Raw genomic sequence first — 22,693 nt, forward strand, 5'->3', positions numbered from 1 at the left:
CCACTCAGCCTCCTCACTCTCCTCAGCCTCCTCCATAGCTCGGTACCCTCAGCCTCCATACACTCAGCCTCCTCACCTCAGCCTCCTCACACCTCAGCCTCCTCTCCACCTCAGCCTCCTCACACTCAGCCTCCTCACACTCAGCCTCCTCACACTCAGCCTCCATCAGCCTCCTCACCCTCAGCCTCCTCATCCTCAGTTTCTCCTCACTCAGCCTCCTCACACTCAGCCTCCTCACCCTCAGCCTCCTCATCCTCAGCCTCCTCTCCATCAGCCTCCTTTACATCATCAGCCTCGGTCATCCCATCAGCCTCCTCACCCTCAGTCTCCTCAGCCTCATCACCTCAGCCTCCTCACACTCAGCCTCCTCTCCACAGCTCACCCTCAGCCTCCTCACACTCAGCCTCCTCACACTCCTCTTCATCTCACCCTCAGCCTCCTCACCCTCAGCCTCCTCACCTCAGCCTCCATACTCCTCAGCCTCCTACACTCAGCCTCCTCTACACTCAGCCTCCCTCAGCCTCCTCATCATCAGCCTCCTCACCTCCAGCCTCCTCACCTCAGTCCTCACCCTCAGCCTCCTCTCCCTCAGCCTCAGCCACTCAGCCTCCTCACACTCAGCCTCCTCTCATCAGCTCCTCCCCTCAGCCTCCTCACCCTCAGCCTCCTCACCCTCAGCCTCCTCTCTCAGCCTCCTCACCCTCAGTCTCCTCACCCTCAGTCTCCTCACCCTCCTCACCCTCAGTCTCTTCTCCTCACCTCACCCTCACCCTCAGCCGCCTCACCTCAGCCTCCTCTCCATCGCTAATGCTCATCCTCCTCACCTCAGCCCTCAGCCATCCTCACACTCAGCCTCATCGTCTCAGCCTCCTCTCCATAGCTCACGCTCAGCCTCCTCACCCTCAGCCTCCTCTCCATAGCTAACGCTCGGTATCCTCACCCTCAGCCTCCTCTCCACAGCTCACCCTCAGCCTCAGCCTCCTCAGCCTCAGCCTCCTCACACTCAGCCTCCCTCACACTCAGCCTCCTCTCCACAGCTCACCCTCAGCCTCCTCATCCACTCAGCCTCCTCTCCCCTCACCTCAGCCTCTCCACCGGTCACACTCAGCTCCTCACCCTCAGCCTCCTCACAGCTCAGCCTCCTCCTCACACTCAGCCTCCTCACCATCAGCTCCTCATCAGCCCTCAGCCTCCTCACCTCAGCCTCCTTCCATCATCATCGGTATCATCAGCCTCATCACACTCAGCCTCCTCCATATCATCAGCCTCCTATCATCAGCCTCCTCTCCTCGCTCACGCCTCAGCCTCCTCACCCGGTCAGCCTCCTCCTCCATCAGCTCACCCTCACCTCAGCCTCCTCACATCAGCCTCCTCACCTCAGCCTCCTCACACTCAGCCTCCTCCACAGCTCACCCTCAGCCTCCCTTACACTCAGCCTCCTCACACTCAGCCTCCTCTCATCGCTCACCCTCAGCCTCCTCACACTCAGCCTCCTCTACACTCAGCCTCAGCCTCCTCACCCTCAGCCTCCTCATCCTCAGCCTCCCACAGCTCTCCTCATCTCAGCCTCCTCACACCTCAGCCTCCTCACCACAGTATCATCCCTCGGTATCACCTCAGCCTCCTCACACAGCCTCACCCTCAGCCTCCTCACCCTCAGCCTCCTCTCCATAGCTCACCCTCAGCCTCCTCACCCTCAGCATCCTCCCACAGCTCATCGGCTCAGCCTCCTCACCTCAGCCTCCTCCACTCAGCCTCATCAGCACTCAGCCTCATCATCATCCTCTCACATCGGCCTATCATCGCTCAGCCTCCTCATCCTCAGCCTCCTCTCCTCTCGCTCACCCTCAGCCTCGGTCATCACCCTCAGCCTCGGTATCATCAGCCTCCTCTCCACATCTCACATCCTCATCCTCCTCACCTCGATCAGCCTCCTCACATCGGCCTCATCACATCGGCCTCATCGCATCGGTATCATCGCATCGGTATCATCACATCAGCCTCCTCACCACAGCTCTCACTCAGCCTCATCATCTCCTCATCACACATCAGCCTCCTCGGTACATCTCAGCCATCCTCTCAGCCTCCTCGGTACTCAGCCTCCTCTATCATCAGCTCACCCTCAGCCTCCTCTCATTCAGTTTCCTCACCTCAGCCTCCTCACCCTCAGCCTCCTCTCCATAGCCTCACCTCAGCCTCCTACCCTCAGCCTCCTCGCCATCACCTCAGCCTCATCGGTATCAGCCTCCCTCACACTCAGCCTCCTCTCCATAGCTCAGCCTCCTCACCCTCAGCCTCCTCACACTCAGCCTCATCATACTCAGCCTCCTCTCCATAGCTCACCCTCAGCCTCCTCACCTCAGCCTCTCCACATCACGCTCAGCCTCGCTCGGTATCATCAGCCTCACATTCAGCCTCCTCACCTCAGTTTCCTCACATCAGCCTCCTCACACTCAGCTCACCCTCAGCCTCCCATTCGGCCTCCTCACATCAGCCTCCTCTCATCAGTATCACATCAGCCTCCTCTCATCAGCTCATCAGCCTCCTCACATCAGCCTCCTCATCACTCAGCCTCCTCACACTCAGCCTCACCCTCAGCCTCCTCATCATCAGCCTCCTCTCCACAGCTCAGCCCCTCGGTATCATCATCGTCACCCTCACTCACCTCCTACCCTCAGCCTCCTCTCACAGCTCCTCCCTCAGCCTCCTCACCCTCAGCCTCCTCTCCATCAGCCTCCTCACCCTCAGCCTCCTCTCCACAGCTCACCATCAGCCTCCTCACCCTCAGTCTCACCTCAGCCTCCTATCATCCTCATCGCCATCATCGGTATCACATCAGCCTCATCTCCTCCTCGCCCTCAGCCTCCTCATCAGCCTCTATCATCAGCCTCCTCACCCTCAGCCTCCTCACCCATCAGCCTCGGTCATCCCTCAGCCTCCTCACCCTCAGCCTCCTATCCATCAGCCTCCCTCAGCCTCCTCACACTCAGCCTCCTCACATCAGCCTCCTCACACTCAGCCTCCTCACACTCAGCCTCCTCTCCACAGCCTCACCCTCAGCCTCCTCTCCTCAGCCTCACACCTCAGCCTCCTCACCCTCAGCCTCCTCCACTCAGCTCACCCTCAGCCTCCTCACCCTCAGCCTCCTCTCCAGCCTCATCACTCAGCCTCCTCTCCCTCAGCCTCCTCACCTCAGCCTCCTCACCCTCAGCCTCCTCACCCTCCCAGCCTCTCACCCTCAGCCTCCTCACCCTCAGCCCCCTCCTCACCTCAGCCTCCTCTCCATCAGCTCACCCTCAGTCCTCTCACCCTCAGCCTCCTCACCCTCAGCCTCCTCACCCTCAGCCTCCTCTCCTCAGCCTCCTCCCTCAGTCTCCTCACACTCAGCCTCCTCACATCAGCCTCCTCTCCACAGCCTCTACCCTCAGCCTCCTCATCACTCAGCCTCATCACACTCAGCCTCCTCTCCATCGGCTCAGCCTCCATAGCTCACGGTATCAGCCTCCTCACATCAGCCTCATCTCCCATCCTCACCCTCAGCCTCGGTCCATCAGCCTCTCGGCCTACATCCGCTCAGCCTCCTCGGTATCATCAGCCTATCCCACGCTCACCCTCAGCCTCAGCTCACATCAGCCTCCTCTCCACAGCTCACCCTCAGTATCAGCCTCGCCCTCGGTATCCTCACACTCAGCCTCCTCACACTCAGCCTCCTCTCACAGCTCATCCATCATCATCCTCCTCACATCTCAGCCTCCTCACATCATCAGCCTCTCACATCCTATCAGCCTCCTCACACTCAGCCTCCTCTCCATAGCTCACCTCAGCCTCCTCACCCTCAGCCTCCTCTCATACTCACCCTCAGCCTCAGCCTCCTCAGCCTCAGTATCCTCACACTCAGCCTCCTCACACCTCAGCCTCCTTCCACAGCTCGGTATCAGCCTCCTCGGTATCACTCATCGGTATCATCATCACATCAGCCTCATCACATCAGCCTCCTCCATAGCTCACCCTCAGCCTCCTCACACTCAGCATCCTCTCCATCAGTCACCCTCAGCCTCCTCACCCTCAGCCTCCTCACACTCAGCCTCCTCACATCAGCCTCCTCCACTCAGCCTCGGTATCTCACATCTCAGCCTCCTCACACTCAGCCTCCTCTCCACAGCCTCCCTCATTCCTCTCCACTCAGCCTCCTCACCTCAGCCTCCTCTCCATCAGCTCACCCTCAGCCTCCTCACACTCAGCCTCCTCACACTCAGCCTCCTCCTCCAGCTCACCCTCAGTATCCTCACCTCAGCCTCCTCTCCAGCTCACCCTCAGCCTCCTCACCCTCAGCCTCCTCACCCTCAGTTTCCTCTCACAGTATCAGCCTCCTCATCATCAGCCTCTCACACTCAGCCTCCTCACCCTCAGCCTCCCTCCATCCTCACCTCAGCCTCCTCATCACTCAGTATCCTCACACTCAGCCTCCTCTCATCAGCTCATCTCAGCCTCCTCACATCAGTATCCTCTCACTCAGCCTCCTCACATCAGTCTCCTCGGTATCACACCCTCAGCCTCATCGCCTCGGCCTCATCTCCACGGCTCACCCTCAGCCTCCTCAGCCTCAGCCTCCTCATCAGCCTCCTCACACTCAGCCTCCTCACACTCAGCCTCCTCTCCATCTCACCCTCAGCCTCCTCACCTCAGCCTCCTCACCCTCAGCCTCCTCTCCACAGCTCAGCCCTCAGTCTCCTCCTCAGCCTCCTCTCCACAGCTCACCCTCAGCCTCCTCTCACACTCAGCCTCCTCACACTCAGCCTCCTCTCTCAGCCTCACCCTCAGCCTCCTCACACTCAGCCTCCTCACCTCAGCCTCCTCACCTCAGCCTCCTCTCCACAGCTGCTTACGCTCAGCCTCCTCACCCTCAGCCTCCTCTCCATCAGCCACCCTCAGCCTCAGCCTCCTCATCATCAGCCTCTCACACTCGGTATCATCACATCAGCCTCATCCCCATCTCACATCCTCAGCCTCCTCACACTCAGCCTCCTCACACCTCAGCCTCCTCTCCATCGGTATCATCGCTCAGCCTCCTCACCTCAGCCTCCTCGGTATCAGCCTCTCTCGGCCTCCTCACCCTCAGCCTCCTCATCGGTATCAGCTCATCGCCTCCTCAGCCGGTATCGGCCATCATCATCCTCAGCCTCGGTATCATCAGCCTCGGTCACATCAGCCTCCTCGGTATCAGCCTCTCACCCTCAGCCTCCTCATCACTCATCCTCCTCACATCATCCTCCTCATCCATCGGTATCATCATCGCCTCCTCACATCAGCATCATCTCCACGCTCATCCTCAGCCTCCTCACCTCGGCCTCCTCGCACTCAGCCTCCTCACATCAGCCTCCTCGCACTCAGCCTCCTCCACTCACCTCCTCATCCTCAGCCTCCTCTCCACAGCCTCCTCTCCTCAGCCTCCTCTCCTCAGCCTCCTCTCCACAGTATCCTCACCCTCGGTCCTCTCCATCAGCCTCCTCACCCTCAGTCTATCATCGCCATCGGTATCCTCGCCCTCGGTATCCTCATCGGTATCATACCCTCATCGTCATCATCGCCTCATCGGTATCCTCAGCCTCCTCATCATCAGCCTCGGTATCATCCTCGTCATCATCGCCTCGGTATCATCGGTCGGTATCATCAGCATCGGTATCATCATCAGCCTCCTCATCATCGGTCATCATCTCAGTATCATCACCCTCGGCCTCCTCATCAGCCTCCTCACCCTCGGCCTCATCCATCAGCCTCCTCATCCTCAGCCTCCTCCCTCAGCATCAGCCTCCTCACGGTATCAGCCTCCTCGGTACACTCATCCTCCTCACACTCAGCCTCCTCACCCTCAGCCTCCTCACCTCAGCCTCCTCATCACTCAGCCTCCTCACCCTCAGCCTCCTCACACTCAGCCTCCTCACCCTCAGCCTCCTCACCCTCAGCCTCCTCACCCATCAGCCTCCTCTCCACAGCCTCCTTACCCTCAGCCTCCTCACCCTCAGCCTCCTCACCCTCAGCCTCCTCTCCACAGCTCACCATCAGTCTCCTCACCCTCAGCCCCCTCTCCACAGGTCACCCTCAGCCTCCTCTCCACAGCTCACCCTCAGTCTCCTCACATTCAGCCTCCTCACACTCAGCCTCCTCACATCAGCCTCCTCACCTCAGCCTCCTCTCCACAGCTCACCCTCAGCCTCCTCATCATCAGCCTCCTCCTCATCAGCCTCCTCTCCACAGCTCACCCTCAGCCTCCTCACACTCAGCCTCCTCACCCTCAGCCTCCTCTCCACAGCTCACCCTCAGTCTCCTCACCCTCAGCCCGCTCTCCACAGGTCACCCTCAGCCTCCTCTCCACAGCTCACCCTCAGTCTCCTCACCCTCAGTCTCCTCACCCTCCTCACCCTCTGTCTCTTCTCCTCACCCTCACCCTCAGCCTCAACCTCAGCCTCCTCCTCATCTCTCCATAGCTAATGCTCAGCCTCCTCACCCTCAGCCTCCTCTCCATAGCTAATGCTGATCCTCCTCATCTCAGCCTCCTCTCCATCAGCTATCGCTCAGCCTCCTCACCCTCAGCCTCCTCACTCCATCGCTATCATCAGCCTCCTCATCATCAGCCTCCTCTCCATCGCTCACCCTCAGCCTCAGCCTCCTCACACTCAGCCTCCTCATCATCAGCCTCCTCACATCGGCCTCCTCTCCACAGCTCACCCTCAGCCTCCTCATCATCAGCCTCCTCATCACTCAGCCTCCTCATCATCAGCCTCCTATCACTCAGTCTCCTCTCCATCAGCTCACCTCAGCCTCCTCACACTCAGCCTCCTCACATCAGCCTCCTATCATCAGCTCACCCTCAGCCTCCTCACACTCAGCCTCCTCACATCAGCCTCCTCTCCATCGCTCATCATCAGCCTCCTCACATCAGCGGTATCATCATCGGTATCCTCATCATCATCAGCCTCCTCTCTCATCAGTCCTCATCAGCCTCGGTATCATCACCTCGGCCTCCTCATCATCGCCTCATCATCGCATCAGCCTCCTCATCATCAGCCTCGGTATCATATCAGCTCACCCTCGGTATCATCATCGGTATCGTCCTCGGTATCATCCTCATCGGTATCATCATCGGTATCATCACACTCAGCCTCATCATCGGTAGCTCACCCTCAGCCTCCTCATCGCATCGGCCTCCTCGGTATCAGCCTCCTCTCCACAGCTCACCCTCAGCCTCCTCACACTCAGCCTCCTCACCCTCAGCCTCCTCTCCACAGCTCACCCTCAGTCTCCTCACCCTCAGCCCGCTCTCCACAGGTCACCCTCAGCCTCCTCTCCACAGTTCACCCTCAGTCTCCTCACCCTCAGTCTCCTCACCCTCCTCACCCTCAGTCTCTTCTCCTCACCCTCACCCTCAGCCGCCTCAACCTCAGCCTCCTCTCCATAGCTAATGCTCAGCCTCCTCACCCTCAGCCTCCTCTCCATAGCTAATGCTGAGCCTCCTCACCCTCAGCCTCCTCTCCATAGCTAACGCTCAGCCTCCTCACCCTCAGCCTCCTCGCATCGCTCATCTCAGCCTCCTCACCGGTATCATCACCCTCGGTATCCTCACCCTCGGTATCATCTCCTCTCCTCAGCATCGGTATCATCATCGGCCTCCTCTCCATCAGCTCGGTATCATCCTCATCGGTATCCTCACCTCGGCCATCACCCTCAGCCTCCTCATCATCAGCCTCCTCCACTCAGCCTCGCTCGTCCCTCATCAGCCTCCTCGGTATCAGCCTCCTCACACTCAGCCTCCTCACACTCAGCCTCCTCACATCGGTATCCTCCTCATCACCCTCAGCCTCCTCTCCATCGCCTCCTCATCGCACCCTCAGCCTCCTCACACAGCCATCCTCATCATCACCCTCCTCATCCCTCATCCTCGCCTCCTCACCCTCAGCCTCGGTATCATCTCACGGTATCTCTTCTCCTCAGTCTTACCTCAGCCTCCTCATCAGCCTCGGTTCCCTCATCGGTATCATCAGCCTCCTCGGTATCAGCCTCCTATCATCAGCCTCCTCACATCAGCCTCCTCACCCTCAGCCTCCTCTCCCTCAGCCTCCTCACACATCAGCCTCCTCACACTCAGCCTCCTCACACTCAGCCTCCTCTCCACAGCCTCCTCACCCTCAGCCTCCTCACCCTCAGCCTCCTCACCCTCAGCCCTCTTCACCCTCAGCGTCCTCACCCTCAGTCTCCTCACCCTCAGTCTCCTCACCCTCCTCACCCTCAGTCTCTTCTCCTCACCCTCACCCTCAGCCGCCTCAACCTCAGCCTCCTCTCCATAGCTAATGCTCAGCCTCCTCACCCTCAGCCTCCTCTCCATAGCTAATGCTGAGCCTCCTCACCCTCAGCCTCCTCTCCATAGCTAACATCTCAGCCTCCTCACCCTCAGCCTCCTCTCCATAGCTATCGCTCAGCCTCCTCACCCTCAGCCTCCTCTCACAGCTCATCCTCAGCCTCAGCCTCCTCAGCCTCAGCCTCCTCATCATCAGCCTCCTCATCACTCAGCCTCCTCACCCTCAGCCTCCTCTCCACAGCTCACCCTCAGTCTCCTCACCCTCAGCCCGGTCTCCACAGGTCACCCTCAGCCTCCTCTCCACAGCTCACCCTCAGCCTCCTCACCCTCAGTCTCCTCACCCTCAGCCTCCTCCCTCAGCTCTTCCCTCAGCCTCCTCACCCTCAGCCTCCTCACCCTCAGCCTCCTCTCCACAGCTCACCCTCAGTCTCCTCACCCTCAGCCCCTCTCTCCACAGGTCACCCTCAGCCTCCTCTCCACAGCTCACCCTCAGTCTCCTCACCCTCAGTCTCCTCACCCTCCTCACCCTCAGTCTCTTCTCCTCACCCTCACCCTCAGCCGCCTCAACCTCAGCCTCCTCTCCATAGCTAATGCTCAGCCTCCTCACCCTCAGCCTCCTCTCCATAGCTCATGCTCAGCCTCCTCACACCTCAGCCTCCTCTCCATAGCTCACACTCAGCCTCCTCACCCTCAGCCTCCTCTCCATAGCTCATCCTCCTCAGCCTCGGTATCCCTCAGCCTCATCTCGCATCATCGCCTCAGCTCACATCATCAGCCTCCTCACATCGGTATCATCGTCATCGGTATCATCATCGCATCATCCTCAGCCTCGGTATCATCAGCCTCGGTATCATCAGCCTCCTCATCACTCAGCCTCCTCACATCAGCCTCCTCATCCATCAGCTCACCCTCAGTCTCCTCACCCTCAGCCTCCTCATCAGCCTCCTCTCCACCCTCACCCTCAGCCTCCTCCACATCAGCCTCCTCACACTCAGCCTCCTCTCCATCAGCTCCTCACCCTCAGCCTCCTCTCACTCAGCCTCATCACCATCAGCCTCCTCACCCTCAGCCTCCTCATCCCATCAGCCTCCTCACCCTCAGCCTCCTCATCCTCAGCCTCCTCATCACATCAGCCTCCTCACATCAGGTATCATCACCCTCAGCCTCATCTCGGTAGCCGCACCCTCGGTATCATCATCGGCCTCCTCACGGTATCATCCTCGGTACATCAGCCTCGGTATCATCATCGGTATCATCATCAGCCTCCTCTCCATCAGCTCATCAGCCTCATCACATCAGCCTCCTCGGTATCAGCCTCCTCTCCACAGCTCACCCTCAGCCTCCTCACATCAGCCTCCTCACCCTCAGCCTCCTCTCCATCAGCTCACCCTCGGTATCTCCTCACCCTCGCCCGTATCTCCATCAGGTCATCCTCAGCCTCCTCTCCACGTTCACCCTCATCTCATCACCCTCAGTCTCCTCACCCTCCTCACCCTCAGTCTCTTCTCCTCACCCTCACCATCAGCCGCCTCATCATCAGCCTCCTCTCCATCTAATCGGCCTCCTCATCATCGGTATCCATTCTAATCGCATCGGTATCCTCATCGGCCTCTCTCCATAGCTCATCGCTCATCCTCCTCATCCCTCAGTATCATCTCCATCAGCTCACCCTCGGCCTCAGCCTCGGTATCATCGCCTCGCCTCATCACATCAGCCTCATCACATCAGCCTCATCACACTCAGCCTCGGTCTCAGCTCACCCTCAGCCTCCACACATTCAGCCTCCTCAAACTCAGCCTCGGTATCATCAGCCTCATCACCTCAGCCTCCTCGGTATCATCACCGGTCATCCTCCTCACCCTCAGCCTCCTCTCCACAGCCTCATCCCTCAGTATCATCTCACCCTCAGCCTCCTCTCCTCAGGTCCTCTCCCTCAGCCTCCTCTCCATAGCTCACCCTCAGCCTCCTCACCCTCAGCCTCCTCTCATCATCAGCCTCCTCACCCTCAGTCTCCTCTCCCTCATCGGTCTCCCTCAGCCGGTATCATCCTCAGCCTCCATCATCACCATCACCATCATCACCTCAGCCTCCCGCTCATCGCTCATCTCGGTAGCCTCCTCGCCTCAGCCTCATCATCATCGCCTCGGTATCATCGCCATCAGCCTATCATCCATCGGTATCCTCACCCTCAGCCTCCTCGGTATCATCAGCCTCCTCGGTATCATCAGCCTCATCATATCATCGCACCCTCAGCCTCGGTCTCCCTCAGCCTCCTCACCCTCAGCCTCATCGGTATCAGCCTCCTCACCTCAGCCTCGGTATCATCCTCAGCCTCCTCATCATCAGCCTCATCACCCTCAGCCTCCTCACCTCAGCCTCACCCTCAGCCTCCTCACCTCAGCCTCCTCTCATCAGCTCACCCTCAGCCTCCTCACCCTCAGCCTCTCCTCTCACCCTCAGCCTCCTCACCTCAGCCTCCTCACATCAGCCTCCTCACCTCAGCCTCCTCCTCACTCAGCCTCCTCTCCACTAGCCTCCTCACCCTCAGCCTCCTCTCCTCAGCCTCCTCATCACAGCCTCCTCACCCTCAGTCTCCTCACCCTCAGCCTCCTCACCCTCAGCCTCCTCACCCTCCTCACCCTCAGCCTCCTCACCCTCAGCCTCCTCACCCTCAGCCTCCTCCAGCCTCCTCTCCACAGCGTCACCCTCAGCCTCCTCACCCTCAGCCTCCTCACCCTCAGCCTCCTCACATCCTCATCCTCCTCTCCAGCCTCCTCACCTCAGCCTCCTCACCCTCAGCCTCCTCACAGCCTCCTCATCTCAGCCTCCTCACTCTCAGCCTCCTCCTCGGTACCTCAGCCTCCTCGGTATCACAGCTCCTCACCCTCAGCCTCCTCACCCTCAGCCTCCTCTCCACAGCTCACCCTCAGCCTCCTCACACTCAGCCTCCTCATATCTAATCATTTACACTCAGCCTCCTCACCCTCAGCCTCCTCTCCATAGCTCAGCTCAGCCTCCTCACCCTCAGCCTCCTCTCCACAGCTCACCCTCCTCCACCCTCAGCCTCCTCCACTACTCAGCCTCCTCACCTCAGCCTCCTCTCCTCAGCCTCCTCCCTCAGCTCACCCTCAGCCTCCTCACACTCAGCCTCCTCACCCTCAGCATTCCTCTCCCTCCGCCTCCTCTCCCTCAGCCTCCTCTCCATCAGCCTCCTCACCCTCAGCCTCCTCATCATCAGCCTCATCACCCTCAGCCTCAATCCTCAGCCTCAGCCTCCTCCTCATCAGCCTCCTCACACTCAGCCTCGGTATCATCATCGGTATCATCATCGGTCATCATCCTCCTCATCATCGGTCAGCCTCCTCATCATCAGCCTCGGTCCATCATCACCCTCAGCCTCGGTATCATCAGCCATCTCATCCATCAGCTCATCATCAGCCTCCTCACCCTCAGTATCCTCACATCAGCCTCCTCATCGCTCACCTCAGTCCTCACACTCAGCCTCCTCACACTCAGCCTCCTCACACTCAGCCTCCTCTCCACAGCTCACCCTCAGCCTCCTCACACTCAGCCTCCTCACCCTCAGCCTCCTCTCACAGCCTCACCTTACATCGGCCTCCTCATCAGCCTCCTCATCATCAGCTCATCATCGTCGCAGCCTCCTCACATCGCATCATCTCCATCATCATCCCTCAGCCTCCTCATCCCTCGGTCCTCATCATCCTCATCATCAGCCTCGGTATCATCAGCCTCCTATCATCATCGGTCCTCATCGTCATCGTCATCATCCATCAGCTCACCCTCAGCCTCCTCACATCGGCCTCCTCACACTCAGCCTCCTCTCGGCTCACCCTCAGTATCATCACATCGCCTCCTCACACTCAGCCTCCTCACATCAGCCTCCTCTCCATAGCTCACCCTCAGCCTCCTCACCCTCAGCCTCCTCTCCATCAGCTCACCCTCAGCCTCAGCCTCGCTCAGCCTCAGCCTCCTCACACTCAGCCTCCTCACACTCAGCCTCCTCATCATCAGCCTCCTCTCCACAGCTCACCCTCAGCCTCCTCACGTTCAGCCTCCTCAAACTCAGCCTCCTCACCCTCAGCCTCCTCATCATCTCATCCTCCTCTCACAGCTCACCCTCAGTATCCTCCTCACCCTCAGCCTCCTCACCTCAGCCTCCTCTCCACAGCTCACCCTCAGCCTCCTCATCACATCAGCCTCCTCTCCATATCTAATGCTCAGCCTCCTCACCCTCAGCCTCCTCTCCTCAGCTAACCTCAGCCTCCTCACCCTCAGCCTCCTCTCCACAGCTCACCCTCAGCCTCAGCCTCCTCAGCCTCAGCCTCCTCACACTCAGCCTCCTCACACTCAGCCTCCTCTCCACAGCTCACCCTCAGCCTCCTCACATCAGCCTCCTCACACTCAGCCTCCTCTCCATCGCTCACGCTCAGCCTCCTCACCTCAGCCTCAGCCTCTCCCTCAGCCTCCTCACCCTCAGCCTCCTCTCCTCTCACCATCAGCCTCGGTATCCTCAGCCTCAGCCTCCTCACACTCAGCCTCCTCACATCAGCCTCCTCTCCACAGCTCACCTCAGCCTCCTCGCATCGGTATCAGCCTCCTCACATCAGCCTCATCTCCATCGCTCACCCTCAGCCTCGGTCATCATCAGCATCGGTCTCCACATCTCACCCTCAGCCTCCTCACCCTCAGCCTCCTCCATCAGTCTCCTCACCCTCAGCCTCCTCACCACATCCTCACCCTCACCTCCTCTCCTCAGCCTCCTCTCCACAGCCTCCTCATCCTCAGCCTCCTCTCCTCAGCCTCCTCTCCACAGCCTCCTCCACTCAGTCTCCTCTCCTCAGCCTCCTCACCCTCAGCCTCCTCACCCTCAACCTCCTCACCCTCAGCCTCCTCTCCACAGCCTCAGCTTACCCTCATCCTCCTCACCCTCAGCCTCCTTACCCTCAGCCTCCTCACCCTCAGCCTCATCACATCCATCATCATCAGTATCATCACATCAGCCTCCTCACATCAGCCTCCTCATCACAGCCTCCTCACCATCAGCCTCCTCACTCTCAGCCTCCTCACCCTCAGCCTCCTCACCCTCAGCCTCCTCGGTATCATCCTCCTCGGTATCAGCCTCCTCATCATCTCATCCTCCTCATCATCATCAGCCTCCTCTCCATCAGCTCACCCTCAGCCTCCTCACCTCAGCCTCCTCACATCAGCCTCCTCACCCTCAGCCTCCTCACCTCGCAGCCCTCCTCACACTCAGCCTCCTCACCCTCAGCCTCCTCACACTCAGCCTCCTCACCCTCAGCCTCCTCACCCTCAGCCCCTCACCCTCAGCCTCCTCTCCATCAGCCTCCTCACCCTCAGCCTCCTCACCCTCAGCCTCCTCACCCTCAGCCTCCTCTCCACAGCTCACCATCAGTCTCCTCACCCTCAGCCCCCTCTCCACAGGTCACCCTCAGCCTCCTCTCCACAGCTCACCCTCAGTCTCCTCACATTCAGCCTCCTCACACTCAGCCTCCTCACACTCAGCCTCCTCACACTCAGCCTCCTCTCCGCAGCTCACCCTCAGCCTCCTCACACTCAGCCTCCTCACACTCAGCCTCCTCTCCACAGCTCACCCTCAGCCTCCTCACACTCAGCCTCCTCACCCTCAGCCTCCTCTCCACAGCTCACCCTCAGTCTCCTCACCCTCAGCCCGCTCTCCACAGGTCACCCTCAGCCTCCTCTCCACAGCTCACCCTCAGTCTCCTCACCCTCAGTCTCCTCACCCTCCTCACCCTCTGTCTCTTCTCCTCACCCTCACCCTCAGCCGCCTCAACCTCAGCCTCCTCTCCATAGCTAATGCTCAGCCTCCTCACCCTCAGCCTCCTCTCCATAGCTAATGCTGAGCCTCCTCACCCTCAGCCTCCTCTCCATAGCTAACGCTCAGCCTCCTCACCCTCAGCCTCCTCTCCATAGCTAACGCTCGCCTCCTCACCCTCAGCCTCATCATCTCCACAGCTCACCCTCGGCCTCGGTATCCTCATCCTCAGCCTCCTCATCACTCAGCCTCCTCACACTCGCCTCCTCTCCACAGCTCACCCTCAGCCTCCTCACATTCAGCCTCCTCACACTCAGCCTCCTCACACTCAGCCTCCTCACACTCAGCCTCCTCTCCACAGCTCACCCTCAGCCTCCTCACACTCAGCCTCCTCACATCAGCCTCCTCTCATCAGCTCACCATCAGCCTCCTCACACTCAGCCTCCTCATCACTCAGCCTCCTCAGCATCCTCACCCTCAGCCTCCTCATCACTCAGCATCCTCTCCATCAGCTCACCCTCAGCCTCCTCACCCTATCATCAGCCTCGGTATCATCAGCATCGGTATCCTCAGCCTCCTCTTCACAGCCTCCTCACACTCAGCCTCCTCATCAGCCTCCTCATCAGCCTCCTCTCCACAGCTCACCCTCAGCCTCCTCACATTCAGCCTCCTCACACTCAGCCTCCTCACACTCAGCCTCCTCACACTCAGCCTCCTCACACTCAGCCTCCTCTCCGCAGCTCACCCTCAGCCTCCTCACACTCAGCCTCCTCACACTCAGCCTCCTCTCCACAGCTCACCCTCAGCCTCCTCACACTCAGCCTCCTCACCCTCAGCCTCCTCTCCACAGCTCACCCTCAGTCTCCTCACCTCAGCCCGCTCTCCACAGGTCACCCTCAGCCTCCTCTCCACAGTTCACCCTCACTCTCCTCACCCTCAGTCTCCTCACCCTCCTCACCCTCAGTCTCTTCTCCTCACCCTCACCCTCAGCCGCCTCAACCTCAGCCTCCTCTCCATAGCTAATGCTCAGCCTCCTCACCCTCAGCCTCCTCTCCATAGCTAATGCTGAGCCTCCTCACCCTCAGCCTCCTCTCCATAGCTAACGCTCAGCCTCCTCACCCTCAGCCTCCTCTCCATAGCTAACGCTCGGCCTCCTCACCCTCAGCCTCCTCATCCTCAGCCTCCTCTCGATCATATCCTCCTCAGCATCCTCATCATCTCATCGGTATCATCTCCACAGCCTCATCTCCTCGGCCTCCTCACCCTCGGCCATCCTCATCCCTCAGCCTCCTCACCCTCAGTATCCTCACCCTCAACCTCCTCACCCTCAGCCTCATCTCCATCAGCCTGCTCATCCCTCAGTATCCTCACCCTCAGCCTCCTTATCAGCCTCCTCATCATCAGCCTCCTCATCATCAGTATCCTCACATCAGCCTCCTCTCCACAGCCTCCTCACCCTCAGCCTCCTCACACTCAGCCTCCTCACATCTCGGCCTCCTCACCCTCAGCCTCCTCACCCTCAGCCTCCTCGGTATCCACATCTGCTTCTCCTCAGCCTCCTCACCCTCAGCCTCCTCGGTATCCTCAGCCTCCTCACCCTCAGCCTCGGTATCACACTCAGCCTCCTCACATCAGCCTCCTCACACTCAGCCTCCTCACCCTCAGCCTCCTTACCCTCAGCCTCCTCACACTCAGCCTCCTCACACTCAGCCTCCTCACACTCAGCCTCCTCTCCACAGCCTCCTCACCCTCAGCCTCCTCACCCTCAGCCTCCTCACCCTCAGCCCTCTTCACCCTCAGCGTCCTCACCCTCAGTCTCCTCACCCTCAGTCTCCTCACCCTCCTCACCCTCAGTCTCTTCTCCTCACCCTCACCCTCAGCCGCCTCAACCTCAGCCTCCTCTCCATAGCTAATGCTCAGCCTCCTCACCCTCAGCCTCCTCTCCATAGCTAATGCTGAGCCTCCTCACCCTCAGCCTCCTCTCCATAGCTAACGCTCAGCCTCCTCACCCTCAGCCTCCTCTCCATAGCTAACGCTCAGCCTCCTCACCCTCAGCCTCCTCTCCACAGCTCACCCTCAGCCTCAGCCTCCTCAGCCTCAGCCTCCTCACACTCAGCCTCCTCATCATCAGCCTATCACACTCAGCCTCCTCTCCACAGCTCACCCTCAGCCTCCTCACATTCAGCCTCCTCACATCAGCCTCCTCACATCAGCCTCCTCATCACACAGCCTCCTCTCCATCAGCTCACCCTCAGCCTCCTCACACAGCCTCCTCACACTCAGCCTCCTCTCCACAGCTCACCCTCAGCCTCCTCACACTCAGCCTCCTCACCCTCAGCCTCCTCTCCACAGCTCACCCTCAGTCTCCTCACCCTCAGCCCGCTCTCCACAGGTCACCCTCAGCCTCCTCTCCACAGCTCACCCTCAGTCTCCTCACCCTCAGTCTCCTCACCCTCCTCACCCTCTGTCTCTTCTCCTCACCCTCACCCTCAGCCGCCTCAACCTCAGCCTCCTCTCCATAGCTAATGCTCAGCCTCCTCACCCTCAGCCTCCTCTCATAGCTAATGCTGAGCCTCCTCACCCCTCAGCCTCCTCTCCATAGCTAACGCTCAGCCTCCTCACCCTCAGCCTCCTCTCCATAGCTAACGCTCAGCCTCCTCACCCTCAGCCTCCTCTCCACAGCTCACCCTCAGTCTCAGCCTCCTCACACTCAGCCTCCTCACACTCAGCCTCCTCACATCAGCCTCCTCTCCACAGCTCACCCTCAGCCTCCTCGTTCAGCCTCCTCACACTCAGCCTCCTCACACTCAGCCTCCTCACACTCAGCCTCCTCTCCACAGCTCACCCTCAGCCTCCTCATCATCAGCCTCCTATCATCAGCCTCCTCTCCATCAGCCTCCTCACATCAGCCTCCTCACACTCATCCTCCTCAGCCTCCATCAGCTCACCATCAGCCTCCTCACACTCAGCATCCTCTCCACAGCTCACCCTCAGCCTCCTCACCCTCAGCCTCCTCTCCTCAGCCTCCTCTCCTCAGCCTCCTCTTCACATCATCCTCACACTCAGCCTCCTCACACTCAGCCTCCTCACACTCAGCCTCCTCTCCACAGCTCACCCTCAGCCTCCTCACCCTTCAGCCTCCTCACACTCAGCCTCCTCACACTCAGCCTCCTCACACTCAGCCTCCTCACACTCAGCCTCCTCTCCGCCTCCTCACCCTCAGCCTCCTCACACTCAGCCTCCTCACACTCAGCCTCCTCTCCACAGCTCACCCTCAGCCTCCTCACACTCAGCCTCCTCACCCTCAGCCTCCTCTCCACAGCTCACCCTCAGTCTCCTCACCCTCAGCCCGCTCTCCACAGGTCACCCTCAGCCTCCTCTCCACAGTTCACCCTCAGTCTCCTCACCCTCAGTCTCCTCACCCTCCTCACCCTCAGTCTCTTCTCCTCACCCCCTCACCCTCAGCCGCCTCAACCTCAGCCTCCTCTCCATAGCTAATGCTCAGCCTCCTCACCCTCAGCCTCCTCTCCATAGCTAACGCTCAGCCTCCTCACCCTCAGCCTCCTCTCCATAGCTAACGCTCAGCCTCCTCACCCTCAGCCTCCTCTCCACAGCTCACCCTCAGCCTCAGCCTCCTCAGCTCAGCCTCCTCACACTCAGCCTCCTCACACTCAGCCTCCTCACACTCAGCCTCCTCTCCACAGCTCACCCTCAGCCTCCTCACATTCAGCCTCCTCACACTCAGCCTCCTCACATCAGCCTCCTCACATCAGCCTCCTCTCCACAGCTCACCCTCAGCCTCCTCACACTCAGCCTCCTCACACTCAGCCTCCTCTCCACAGCTCACCCTCAGCCTCCTCACCCTCAGCCTCCTCTCCTCAGCCTCCTCTCCTCAGCCTCCTCTCCACAGCCTCCTCACACTCAGCCTCCTCTCCTCAGCCTCCTCACCCTCAGCCTCCTCACCCTCAGCCTCCTCACCCTCAGCCTCCTCACCCTCAACCTCCTCACCCTCAGCCTCCTCTCCACAGCCTCTCCCTCAGCCTCCTCACCCTCAGCCTCCTCCCTCAGCCTCCCTCAGCCTCCTCACCCTCAGCCTCCTCACAGCCTCAGCCTCCTCACACTCAGCCTCCTCTCCCTCCTCACCTCAGCCTCCTCACCCTCAGCCTCCTCACCCTCAGCCTCCTCATCAGCTCAGCCTCCCTCACCCTCAGCCTCCTCACCCTCAGCCTCCTCTCCCTCCTCACAGCCTGCTTACCCTCAGCCTCCTCACCCTCAGCCTCCTTACCCTCAGCCTCCTCACCTCCTCACTCAGCCTCCTCACATCAGCCTCACACTCAGCCTCCTCTCATCAGCCTCCTCACCCTCAGCCTCCTCACACTCAGCCTCCATCAGCCTCCTCACCTCAGCCTCCTCACCCTCAGCCTCCTCACCCTCAGCCTCCTCACCCTCAGCCCTCTTCACCCTCAGCGTCCTCACACTCAGCCTCCTCACACTCAGCCTCCTCACCCTCAGCCTCCTCACCCTCAGCCTCCTCACCCTCAGCCTCCTCTCCACCTCAGCCTCCTCTCCACAGCCTCCTCACCCTCAGCCTCCTCACACACCCTCAGCCTCCTCACCCTCAGCCTCCTCACACTCAGCCTCCTCACCCTCAGCCTCCTCACCCTCAGCCTCCTCACCCTCAGCCTCCTCTCCACAGCCTCCTCCCTCAGCCTCCTCTCCCTCCTCCCTCAGCCTCCTCACCCTCCTCTCCTCAGCCTCCTCTCCTCAGCCTCCTCTCCACAGCCTCCTCTCCACAGCCTCCTCTCCACAGCCTCCTCTCCTCAGCCTCCTCTCCTCATCCTCCTCTCCACAGGTCCACCTCAGCCTCCTCTCCACAGCCTCCTCTCCACAGCCTCCTCTCCACAGCCTCATCTCCACAGCCTCCTCACCCTCAACCTCCTCTCCGCATCCTCCTCTCCTCAGCCTCCTCACCCTCAGCATCCTCACCCTCAGCCTCCTCACCCTCAGCCTCCTCACCCTCAGTCTACTCACCCTCAGCCTCTTCTCCACAGCCTCCTCACCCTCAGCCTCCTCTCCACAGCCTCCTCTCCACAGCCTCCTCTCCTCAGCCTCCTCTCCTCACCCTCCTCTCCTCAGCCTCCTCTCCTCAGCCTCCTCTCCTGAGCCTCCTCACCCTCAGCCTCCTCTCCTCAGCCTCCTCTCCTCAGCCTCCTCTCCTCACCATCCTCACCTCAGCCTCCTCTCCTCACCCTCCTCTCCTCAGCCTCCTCCTCATCCCCTCCTCTCCTCGCCCTCCTCTCCTCACCCTCCTCAGCCTCCTCTCCTCAGCCTCCTCATCCTCAGCCTCCTCTCCTCAGCCTCCTCTCCTCAGCCCCCTCTCCTCAGCCTCATCTCCTCAGCCTCCTCTCCTCAGCCTCCTCACCCTCAGCCTCCTCAGCCTCCTCTCCTCATCCTCCTCTCCTCAGCCTCCTCTCCTCAGCCTCCTCACCCTCAGCCTCCTCTCCTCAGCCTCCTCTCCTCAGCCTCCTCTCCTCAGCCTCCTCTCCTCAGCCTCCTCTCCTCACCCTCCTCTCCTCAGCCTCCTTTCCTCAGCCTCCTCTCCTCAGCCTCCTCTCCTCACCCTCCTCTCCTCACCCTCCTCACCCTCACTCTCCTCTCCTCAGCCTCCTCTCCTCAGCCTCCTCACCCTCAGCCTCCTGAATGGTGTTGCACATGTCACCATGATGTCTGCACTATGAGGAGATGTAAACTCTTTCTAACTCAGATGCACATTAATTTTCCTTGTTCTTTGTTTATTGTTCCTTTTCCATACAATCCATTATGTTCAATTGCACCAAATATGATTTGAATAATGCAAGATTTTAAGTTAAGTTCAGGAGCAAAATTTTTTCAATAATTGTTTTAAATTCATAACGAATTGATTGGAATACTATTGGAATATAACAATAACTTATAACAATAACTTAACTAATTAACTCACTGTCACATTGATGTGGCAACTATTTTATGCTCTGCTATTGCACGATTCTAATTCGTACCTGTACTCTAGGTCACAAATAAAACTATCCCCAGTAAAATTGGAGCACAACTCATGAGTCCACCTCCTGCACTGCTTTATATCTAATCCAATTCCCACCTGTGACTGAAAACAGAGGGATAGATGCCAATTGAAAATCTCCCTCTTAAAAACGTAGTTAGCTATGTGACATAAAATGCTATCTAAAATAGCTAAAAGACTATGAAGTTGCATTAACTGTAAAGCTATCAGTCACCAGTGAAAAGTTAACCCCTTTGAGGAGGCTGAGGGTGAGGAGGCTGAGGAGAGGAGGCTGAGGGTGAGGAGGCTGAGGGTGAGGAGGCTGAGGAGAGGAGGCTGAGGGTGAGGAGGCTGAGGGTGAGGAGGCTGTGGAGAGGAGGCTGAGGGTGAGGAGACTGAGGAGAGGAGTACAACTGAAATTAAGTTCACCTCAGATGATCTGGTAGTAAGGTTGCTAGCTAGTACTCCTAGCAGCTTACGCTAACTAGCTAGCTGGCTAGCATTTACTGATGGTGAGGTTTCTAGCTAGCAAATTAGCATAAGCTAGCGCTAACTTGGATAGTCATTGTCTAAAGGACAGGTAAGAAACACATTCATAACCATCAAGGGGTAACTAGCCCCCAGGGGCTGAAACTGCTGATCACGATCATCTAGTAAAGGGGGTAACTAGCCCCCAGGGGCTGAAACCGCTGATCACGATCATCTAGTAAAGGGGTTAATTAGCACCCAGGGGCTGAAACTGCTGATCATGATCATCTAGTAAAGGGGGTAACTAGCCCCCAGGGGCTGAAACCGCTGATCATGATCATCTAGTAAATGGGGTAACTAGCCCCCAGGGGCTGAAACCGCTGATCATGACTATTTAGCCCACGGGATGAAATTCCTGGACAGCAGTTGAGAGTAGCCTGATTGTCCAGTCTATATTGTCCATTTTAACTTTGACCTTGTCCTGTTTTGTTAGGATGTTGTTGTTTGTTAAACATGTCAGTGCATCTTTTTGGATTTGATTGGGCGCCATTTAGATCAGGCTACTTGATCAGAGAAAAGCTGCATGATGATCATTGCATTGTCATAAGACCCTGCCTTCATCTCTAGCCTGTAGGCTACTGAACAGTAGTATTTCTACCATCTATCTGTAGGCTACTGAACAGTAGTATTTCTACCATCTATCTGTAGGCTACTGAACAGTAGTATTTCTACCATCTATCTGTAGGCTACTGAACAGTAGTATTTCTACCATCTATCTGTAGGCTACTGAACAGTAGTATTTCTACCATCTATCTGTAGGCTACTGAACAGTAGTATTTCTACCATCTATCTGTAGGCTACTGAACAGTAGTATTTCTACCATCTATCTGTAGGCTACTGAACAGTAGTATTTCTACCATCTATCTGTAGGCTACTGAACAGTCTTTCTACCATCTATCTGTAGGCTACTGAACAGTAGTATTTCTACCATCTATCTGTAGGCTACTGAACAGTCTTTCTACCATCTATCTGTAGGCTACTGAACAGTCTTTCTACCATCTATCTGTAGGCTACTGAACAGTCTTTCTACCATCTATCTGTAGGCTACTGAACAGTCTTTCTACCATCTATCAGCAACATGATTAATGTTACACCATTGTTTTGTTGTTGACTGCATGTTAGTGAAGCGCCACAGTGATAGATAGAGAGAGAGAGGCATGCTGGGAATGGACAAGATACATATTTTGCGTCCCTGCCTTTGACGAAAAGAGTGTCCTCTGCTTTACGACAGGTCGGTATCAGAGCAAAAAAAAAAATCCCATATGGTTGGGGGGCAGAATTATGCTTTTAAGTGTTGTTATTGGAAGTAGGTTCACTTCAGAAAATACAGCCCTCGACAATCTGCCTCCACAGGCCTTGCCTAATCCTGCCCAATGCATAATGTCTTTTTTCCTTCTCTGATCGGTGTTTTGGGCTTGGGAGACACGTGACAGAGAGTGGGACATAGAAACAAGATAATAGCTCCACTTAACCTATATAGCAATGTTACACAACAGCTGTAATGGTGGAGATACAGACAAGCCCTGTATAGAGACAGGCCCTATATAGAGACAAGCCCTAGATACTGACAGGCCCTAGATACAGACAGGCCCTAGATACAGACAGGCCCTACATACAGACAGGCCCTACATACAGACAGGCCCTAGCCAGCTCCAGAGACACCCAGGGATCTGATTCAAAGAGTGAAGGAAATGTTAAGAGTTGAAATGTAGAATTGTAACATTTTATTTTGCTGGATGTCATGGGGGAGGCTTTGTTAATAACGTTTTGTTCTTTTCCTCTCTATGTCTCGATCTCTCTCTCTCTCTCTCTCTCTCTCTCTCGCTCTCTCTCACTCTCTCTCGCGCTCTCTCTCTCGCTCTCTCTCTCTCTCTCGCTCTCTCTCGCGCTCTCTCTCTCGCTCTCTCTCTCTCTCTCGCTCTCTCTCGCGCTCTCTCTCTCTCTCTCTCTCTCTATCCCT

At 58.1% G+C, this 22,693-nt stretch overlaps 1 pseudogene; it reads left to right on the top strand.

Annotated features, from left to right (window-relative positions):
- Window positions 1–884: 884 nt before the first annotated feature.
- The window catches only part of LOC121840760, a 133,200-nt pseudogene continuing 111,391 nt past the window's right edge, over window positions 885–22,693 (top strand).

Source organism: Oncorhynchus tshawytscha, linkage group LG25 (assembly GCF_018296145.1).
Source record: "Oncorhynchus tshawytscha isolate Ot180627B linkage group LG25, Otsh_v2.0, whole genome shotgun sequence".
NCBI lineage: Eukaryota > Metazoa > Chordata > Actinopteri > Salmoniformes > Salmonidae > Oncorhynchus > Oncorhynchus tshawytscha.